The sequence below is a fragment of the Mus musculus genome, chromosome 13 (assembly GCF_000001635.26).
Source record: "Mus musculus strain C57BL/6J chromosome 13, GRCm38.p6 C57BL/6J".
NCBI classification, from domain to species: Eukaryota; Metazoa; Chordata; class Mammalia; order Rodentia; family Muridae; genus Mus; species Mus musculus.
The window spans coordinates 103,956,642-103,966,173 of record NC_000079.6 but is presented as its reverse complement, the minus strand read 5'-3'; positions in this window follow the sequence as shown (position 1 = coordinate 103,966,173).

Below are 9,532 nucleotides of genomic sequence, written 5' to 3'. Positions count from 1 at the left end.
GTGCAGGGTCAAGACACCCCAAGTGGTCTCACTTCAGGCTGGAATAGTCAGGCACGCTGTAGTCTCAACCTCAGTTGTCTTAGTTAGGGTTAATTGGGGCTGGCTTACAGTTTCAGAGGCTTAGTCCATTACCATCATGGTAGGAAGCATGGCAGCATCCAGGCAGACATGGTGCTGGAGGAGTCCAGAGTTTTACATCTGGATCCACAGGCAGCAAGGGGACCATCTACCACACTGGGTGTAACTTGAGCATATATGACCTCAAAGCCTGCCTCTGGTGACATACTTCCTCCTATAAGGTCACACCTCCTAATAGTGCCACTCCTTATGGGCCAAGCATTCAAACACATGAGTCTACAGGGGCCATACCTAATCAAACTACCTCTTCCGCCAACCTTGTATATGGGCTTCTTCTGGAAGGGTGTGACCTAGGCACTTCCTACAAGACCCACCAGTTGAAGGCTGTCTCTGTCATTTGCACTCCTAGCACTGAGACCACACATCTTCTCTCCTTGGCAGGGTATGGTGCAGTTCCTAAGTTCAACACAAACTACCCTAGTACTACTTAGACACATTGCTTTCCATGTACCTCTCTTTCTTTTCCATGTGTGCACATGCTTGTGCATGTGTGTGTGTGTGTGTGTGTGTGTGTGTGTGTGTGTGTGTGCGTGTAGGCCAGAGGTCAGTATTGAGTGTTTTTCTTGAGGAACTTCTTTTGAGACCAAGTTTTTCACTGGGCTAGGCTGGCTGGCCTGTAAGCCTCAGAAATCTGCCCGTCTACTTCCTCTCTACCTCTCCAGTTACATCATATCCAGCTTTCTTTTGGTGGTTAGAGTTCTGTAGATCAATCTCAGATACTTGTACCTGAGCAGTAAGGGTCATGTCAACTGAGCTGTCTCTCCAGCTTGGGTCTATCTTGCTAAGAAAGGAATGGTTAGTGGAAAAAAAACTAGACACCCAACTTTTGAGACTGGACTGGGGGCTACAACCAGTTCTCAGTTGTATTTTCGCTATTGCCCATTCTAGAAGTTCCTGTACCCCAGATAATGTCTCTATTGGTTGAGGATGTTCTCTAGATGCCATGACACAGACCTATTCCTAAAGGGACTGAACTCTTGGTCTCCATTTTCCTTCTCAGGTTGGGGATAGTTCTCTAGTTTGTTTCCTGCAGCTTTTGAGGGGGTGACAGGCAGTGCCCATGTGAGCAGATTGAGTTCCCTCAGTCCCATCCATCTCCAATGACCAGGGTTGCTCCTTCCTGATCTTGGTGAAACTCCCCGTCCAGTGTGCTAATGATGTAATGTCCTTCACGCACGGTGCTTCGTGTGCTCAGAGGCAGCTTGACTATGGTTCAATGGGAGTCTGTTTTTGAGACAAGCTCTCCCTCTATAGCCCTGCATGGCCTGAGACTCATGATTAGACCATGCTAGCCTTGAACTCACAGAGATTCGCCTGCCTCTGCCTCTGAGTGCTGGTATGAAAGGCATGTGCCACCGTGACCCACCTCAATGAGGGTCTTATTGTGCTCCCCTTTTGAAGATCAGAATCCCCAGCTCTGAAATGTAATGGGGACAGAGGACAGAAATCCTCCACTGAGAGCGGGGGCAAATATCCCTGCTTTGATCCTGTGGTTCACAGCCCATAAATTCTCCCTGTTAGGTACATCACACCCAGGAGGATGACGTCCCTCCTTACATAGCATTGACTCTGAACTGGTGCTTCGGCACACTTTTAGAAAAATGTGTCCAAGTCTATCTGGCCAGCAGCCAGCCTCTGCTCTGTGTATGTGTGAGTTCTCTCTCTCTCTCTCTCTCTCTCTCTCTCTCTTTCTGTGTGTGTGTGTGTGTGTGTGTGTGTGTGTGTGTGTGTGTTAACATCAGGGGAATTCCATGTGCATAGGTAAGTAAGGTAAGTTCCCGGTATGGTGGTTATTGGTGGAAGAGCATGTTCGTAGGTCAAATACTACGTGAGCTCATAGATACTTTACTGTTTTGGTAGGTGGGAAAATCTAACCTAGAGCCTGAATGTGTGTTTATTATTGTCAGAAAATATTTTAAGGTACACTTTTTATTATGTGTTTATTCATGTGTTACTATGTGTCTCCGTGAGCATTTGTGTAAGGGAATGTAAGCCACCTTTTGGGTGCTGGGAACCAAACAGAGGTCGTCTGAAAGAACGACAAGTGCTCTTAACTGCTCGGCCTTCGCTCCAGCTCCTCAATCAGAACGGTTCTGATTACAAGGACCCCAGTGGACTTACCTGCTCACTGAGCGGCTGTTTGGTCTCTTTTAGGGGGAGGGGCAGGGTTGCATGTGGTGGCAGTGACATCATGGCCTGTGTTTTCACTGTGGCTCTGTTTGTGTGCCCAACATGGCTGCCGTGGGGTGGTGGATGACATTGGCTGACTGGCATCAAGCAGCTGGTGGGTTATTGTGTGATGCAGAGATGCTCCCACTCTGTCGACAGTCTCACATGTCTACACACAAATACACGGGCTACTTCATGGCACCAGCATTTTCCACGTTAACTTACAGACGTAATTATTCAGACTTCTCTGATTGACTTGAGAGAGAGCTTCCCTGTCATTAACAGAAGCAGAATCGAGTGCCAAAATTCCTCCCAACAGTTTCAGGAGAAAAAGAACTAATTTCGGCTTGTTCTCTAGAGCAGGCCTATAATTTATTTTCACCTGTCCTCAAGTACTCTAAGAGCTCTAGCCACGATATTTTTATCTCTGTAGGATATCAGGCTGTGTCATCACATTTGATTTGGGAATGTAGAACTTGCCAGGGCAGAGAAAACTTTACATCCTAAGGGTTAATATCTGTTACAGGAATGTGAGTGGAAATTCAGCCCTTCCTATGCTGTTCATGTTTTCATATGAACTTCTGGGACATTCCAAAGCTATTATGTATTAACTTTACATTTTTTAAAATAAAGAGGCAGAGTTCTGGCAAACCACTCTCCCTTTTCTATTGATGGGTCTTGTGCTCTGCCTAATATCAAAAGATGATAAAAACGTTCTTATGCTTCCCATTGGCTGAGAGCAGGCATCCCAGCCCAACTCTGCACATTAGTAGAAGGTTATTTCTAACACGAATAATGAAAGTTATTCTTGGTTTTTGGTTTGTTTTGAGACAAGGTGTCTCTGTCTAGCCCTGGCTATCCTGGAACTCAGAGACCTTCCAGCCTCTGCCTTTTGAGTGCTGTGACTCAAGGCCTGGCAAAAGTTTAATCTTATTAAAGGTGTTATTAGAAAGTTCTCCAAGCAGACAGCCTGTGGTAGCTGCATAGTAATGTAGTACCTCTCAACTGTGGCATTCAAAGGAAAGCTAAATGCCTGATGCCCTGTGGCTCCTGAGTGCGTAAGGCTGTCTCCCCCAGGTGACTTCATTCCTACGTACAATTGAAAAATACTGAAACCACCCAGTCATCATCGTCTCGGCAAGTAATTAAACACATATGCAGGTGTAAAATAAATAACGCAACATGTTCTTTACTTTAGTGGAAATATAAAGAATTGTATTTGTTCATTCCATTCAAGGCTGAAGGTGGCATAGTGTGATTGTAGTATTTCCAGTTAAATCAGGGGACCCAGCTTTCTAGGGAAGTAGTCTACCACCGAGCCACGCCCCTAGGCTGCCACGCCCCCAAGACACATTCTCTAGCAGTATTATTTTTTTCTTTCATAGGAATTTATTCTTTTTCTTTTGTCCATAACTGTCTTAGCTAAGGTTTCGTTGCTGTGAAGAGATACCATGATAAAGGAAAACATTTAATTGGGACTGCCTTACAGTTTCAGAGGTTCAGTCCATTGTAGTCATGGTGGGAAGCAAGGCAGTATCTTGGCGGGTATGGTGCTGGAGAAGGAGCTGAGAGGTCTACATCTTAATTCAAAGGTAGCCAGGAGGAGGCTCTGAAAATTCCACACTGGGCGGAGTTTAAACACTAGGAGGCCTCAAAGCCCACCCCTACAGTGACTCACTTCCTTCAAGGCCACACCTACTCCAACAAGGCCACTCCTCCTAATAGTACCACTGCCACAGGACAAGCATACAAACATGTGAGTCTATGGGGGCTGAATCTATTCAAACCACCCCATCAACCTTGTTTCTATTTGACATCTTCCTTTTTCAACTGTTGTTCATCCTTTTGTTCTCCTTCGCCTTTGTACATACTAGGGTGCCGAGTGAAGGCAGAGGATGTAAGGAAGGATCAAGTTGGGATGGGAAAGCTTGAAGTAGGTCTCTAAGTGCTCTCCTCACGTCTGTTGTTCATCGAACACTCTGCCTGCTTTATATTCCTTCACTAGGAATTGTCATTAGAAGTAAAATTTCAGTTCAAGAATTTGAATCCCAAGAAGGTTTGTGCATGCAGTTATTTGAAACGTGTCTCATTAGATACCACTGAATGTAACTATAATGAGCCAGTCTCTCAGGTGGGAGCAGTTAAGCAGCAATTCCTGCTTTCCTTAAGTAAGCTAGGTTAATGAGGAAAGCTTCTGTAGGAAGAACTTCATCAACTAAATAAAGAAGAATGACAGGATTTGAAAGTAATTTGAGAGCTTCAAAATATCTGTTGTAGGCAAAGATCACCAATAGCTTGATCCTGCAGCTAAAAGCCTGGTGGGACCCTTCCAACATCAGGATCAGGCTGTGACACATGGACTTTCTGGTGACTCTTAGCACCACTGAGAGGACAATAATCCAGGCCCTGTGGCTTTCCTCATGAGATGTAAGAGAAGGCTCACCACACCCCATATGAAAAGTCCTTTCAGCAACAATTAAAAAAATTAATCAACAAACTCCTGAACTTGAAACCAATCAAGCTATTTTATTAAAAAAAAAAAAGCCCACAGGAAATAAAGGCAAAAAGAGATTATTTTAAACCGTAGGGCAGTCTTTTGGCAACTTACCTGGCTTCTGAGATCAGTCAATGGTGGGATGTGGCGAGAAGCAGGGACAGAGCTTGCTAGAGAGCCAGAGTGGGCGAGCAGACAGATGCCATTTGGGAACCCTGGTCTGATCACACAGATGGAAAGACTGGCTTATTTAAACATCTGAGAACTGTATTGTGCAGTGGATTGTACATGATTCAGAGATATTATAGCTAATTTTTTGTGTGATGATGACATTACAACTGTAAATTAAAATTCACACACACACATATATATACACACATATATATCTATATTATATATATACATATATATTTATGTTTTAGATAGATAGATAGATAGATAGAGAAAGAGAGAGAGAGAGAGTCAGAGATTAAGTTTATAAGATGGGATGACTTGGTGTCTGAGATTTAGTTTGGAAAAGATGGGCAATGGAAAAAAGTGGCAGATGAAGTAAGCGTGGTAAAAATATCACTATGCAACGGTACTTACGTGTAACTGCCATCAGGGTGGCAGCCATGTGGAGGTCGGCTAGTAATTTTGCTTTACCTGTGCGTGCTTGGAATTTTTCCCTCTTTACAATAAATATTCAGGCATGGGGGAAGGAGGAAGCAGCAAAAATAAAGCAAGGGAACAGAGGGACTCAGCGGCAGTGAGTGGCACCCAGGAGGTCGAGGCAGGGAGCTCTCTAGTTTAAGACCAGCCTCACTAGGTAGTGAGACCTTGCCTCAAGAATGGGTGGGGCCCAAAAGGTATTCTAGAATGAGAGAATACGTGAGCCAAAAAATGTCTAGATTTCAAAGCTTTTACTGCTTTTATTTCTTATAGGTGCCCAGAAGCTTAGATAGCCTATTATGGACAAAAAGACATCCAGTTCTCAATGGAGGTGTGTGTGTGTGTGTGTGTGTGTGTGTGTGCGCGCGCGCACGTGTGTTTCTAGTTTCCTAAACAACAGGCAATAAGTCTTGTCTTTTGCAAAATAGCAAGGTTATATATAGCCCACATAGGTTCTTAGAAAGGCAATCCACCTGTGATTTATGAGATAACTCTTCTAATCTCACCACATTTTAAACCTCAAATGCCATCATTCATAAACAACAGTTTAAAAAGAAAAAGCAAAACAGGCAGCTAAAAATAACCGTTAAGAGTCATTGCCAAGGTAAACACCAAGAGCAGGGGTACAACTCCAAACAGATGTCTCATTAGCTCACAGTCATTGTATGCATGGAGACTCAAATGCACTAAACCAAACAAGAGCTGGTCTGGTACCTAGCTGACATTACAGAATGCCAGATCCCTGGGAATGAAAAGACCTGAGACTCATCCCTCCGCTGCCGCTGACGTAGACCGTGACCTTGGACATGTTCATTCATTTCTCTTGGCCTTGTTCCTGCTCATGCTGTCTGTGCAGAAGACTTTCCACCTACTTACCTTGGAAATGGCGAGGACAAAGGGGTAAACACCAGCGAAGTGCTTTACGGTACTGTGGAAAAAAAATATTTTTTCAGGACTACAATATATTAAGTTTTTATTTTGACAGAGAACGGTCTGAACAGCAGATAACAAACCAACTTTAAGTCATTAACAGACACTACATGGATAACATTTCCTAGCAAGGAATACTGCACACATAACTTTTTAATTACACTCAGATCGAATTCACCTTTAAACCTCACAGGTTTCTCTAGCAAGGCTGCATAAGCTGCAATTAAAATAGAGAAGACTTGCAAAATCTCATCCCTTCACCCAAAGGTCTAGAATGAAGGATTTGAAAGCTTTGTGTTCTCATTGGATGTGACTGTTAGAGGTTCTGATTTTAATTGCGATAACCACCTGGGAGGAGAATAGGTTAAAATTAGTAATTGCTTTAATTTTAGTTCTTAAACAAAATTACTTTCTAACCTCCCATTGGGTAGGAACAGTTAAAAAAAAAAGTAAAATGTGCAGGAAGGATCCATTCTTCTCTGGAGTCACTAACAGTCTCTGCAAATGCATCGCTCCATGTCAACAATTCATTCTGACTATTGGAATACGACAAGGCACAAACGAACGGTTTTAGTTTAAGTGGGAGAGATTTAAAAATAATTGGCTCCCTGCCCCCACACTCCTTTTCGCTTCTACTTCTTTAGTCCACATTTAAGGATATTTAGGGGGAAAAGATCAACCACTCGCCTAGAGCCTCTAGTACTGCTTCAGTGTTCAAGCCCAAGCCTGTGGCTTGAGAGCTGCCTTCTCCAGCACCAACACGTCCCTGTCTCAAATGCTCTACCCCCACCCCACCCCCATGTTTCTTGAACTTGCAAATTTATTCTTTGCACTTGCTATTTCTTCCAACACAGTTATTCTTCCCACATCTCTTTATCTGCCTCCCTCCTTGTTACCAGTCAGGACTCAGCTCAGACGGCCCTTTTTCAAAGAGGACTTCCCTGAATCTGTAGAGAAAGCAGCGCGCGCACACACACACACACACACCCCGTTGCGGCAGCATTGTTGCACCATCCAGACTGCATCCTGTAAGCTAATCACTACATATTATACAACAGATACTCTTTCAGTTCTGTCCCTTTAGAAGACTCTGACTAAAACCTGTGGTGTACTAGAAACCCTTTCCTTCTGAAGCGTCTACAAAGTTCTGGGAGAAAGAGAAACTTCCTAAGCAGCCTGTCATTGTGAGGGACAAATTCTTCCGAGGACGAGCTTCAAGGAAGGCTGAAGGTATTAGGCGAGAGAGGAGGTCATTAAATGCTAACAATTCATTTTTAAAGGAAAAAAAAAGAGAGAAGATTTACTTTTGCCTAGTTTATAACTCATTTAGAGGATGAAGTAGCTTCGGTCAGACTGGGAATTAAAGGGCTGGTAAAGCTCATTTGGTAAAGGGTTTGCTCTGCAAACCAAAGGACCCAAGTTCATGCCTAGAACCACAAAACCAACCAGGTGCAGCAGCACACACTTCTGATCCCAGTAGAGACAGGCAGATCCGTGGGCTCACCAGATCTCCACACCAGCCTACTTGGCCAGTTCCAGGCTAGTGAAAGTCCCTGTCTCAAGAACCAAAGTGAGTGGCATAAGGAATGGCATTAGAGGTACACACACATACACACACATACCACACACATACACACAAACACACACTACACACATACACAACACACACGCATACACACACTACATACATACACACACTACACATACACACAAACAGACTACACACACACAAACATATACTCTACATATACACAAACACTATACACATACACACAAACACACCACACACATACATACAAACATACTACACACTTAGACACAAACACACCACAATTTCACAGACCTTTGTTAAAGCCAGGACACCTGACTGTAGGATGGGGTCAGTCTAGGCCATGAAAATCAAGGTCCTGATTTCCCCAGTCTGGCCTAGGCCTGAAGGTTTACTTGATAATCCAGTCAAAGTAACCCAAGCTTTATTTGTAACAGCTCTAGCAGCCAGGGAGCCTGTCACTTCTGTGACTTCATTCATCACTCAGTCAGTAGGAAATGAGAGCTTACTGGTTCCAGGCCTCTACCCTGTCTTTTACAAGACCTTTAAGCTATCACCTTACCAGGGATGTTAAAGTAAACAAGACACCCTGTTTGTCAGTAGGGAGCTACCAATCTACTAAGGGTGGCAAAAACAATCAGAAAATCAAAATCCACTGTGTAATAAACTCTAATAGGAGTAAGTATGGGGTGCTGTGGGAATAGAGGGCGACCCCTTACTCAGTCTAGAGTAGACAGTTGCAAGAGAACTGTGGGGTTTGCACTGAGATCCGATACTGCGGGTAGCTGATAACGAGGATCTGGTGATACAGAGAACGCTTGGTCTGTTCCAGATGGTGAGTGTGTCGCAGTATATGCAAAGACCAGGAAATACCAGAGCACACAGAAAGAAACTCATTGTTGCTGCAGCTGTGGTGGGGGAAGGGATACTGGAAGAGGTGAAGCTGTAGAAACAGGTGGACAGAGCAGATCGTGAACGTCTATGGGTTGAGAAATTTGGACTTAATCCTGAAGGCAGTGACCATTATATATTAGCAGGAGAAAGGTGAGCTTGGGTTGTGATTTAGAACAACCATTCTAGCTACTGTGTGTAGACTGGATCTCTGAGGACAGACTGAAGGCAAGGAGGGGATTTTGGACTCTTTTGCTATGATGAAGGTGAGACATTAGAGTAGCTTGGACTGTTAATGGCTGTAGTGATGGAGAGAAATGGCTGGAAATCTGTCTAATTGGCAAAATGTGTAAGACTTGGCATTCAGGTGAAGGGATGTTGAACAGGGGTGGGTCAAAGGCGACAGGTGGTACAGGTAGAAAATTAGGTAGGAAACTGCAGATTAGAGAAGGATGTGAGAAGGAAATTAATACAGGGCCCATGAGGTTCTTCTCGTGTAGCTGATAATATGTCAGCCAGCACTCTGGAAAAGAGTTTGGAAAAAGATGTGGGGGCTTCAATCCACTCATATAGACTTGGTGACTGGAGCCACAAGAACAAATCAAAATCTGCTAAGCTGCAGGAGAAAACAACCCAGAAGTTCCTCAGAGGTGAACTGATTTCTTCAAGAAGATCAACTAAAGAAAAATAGAACTATGCTGTGACTAAGA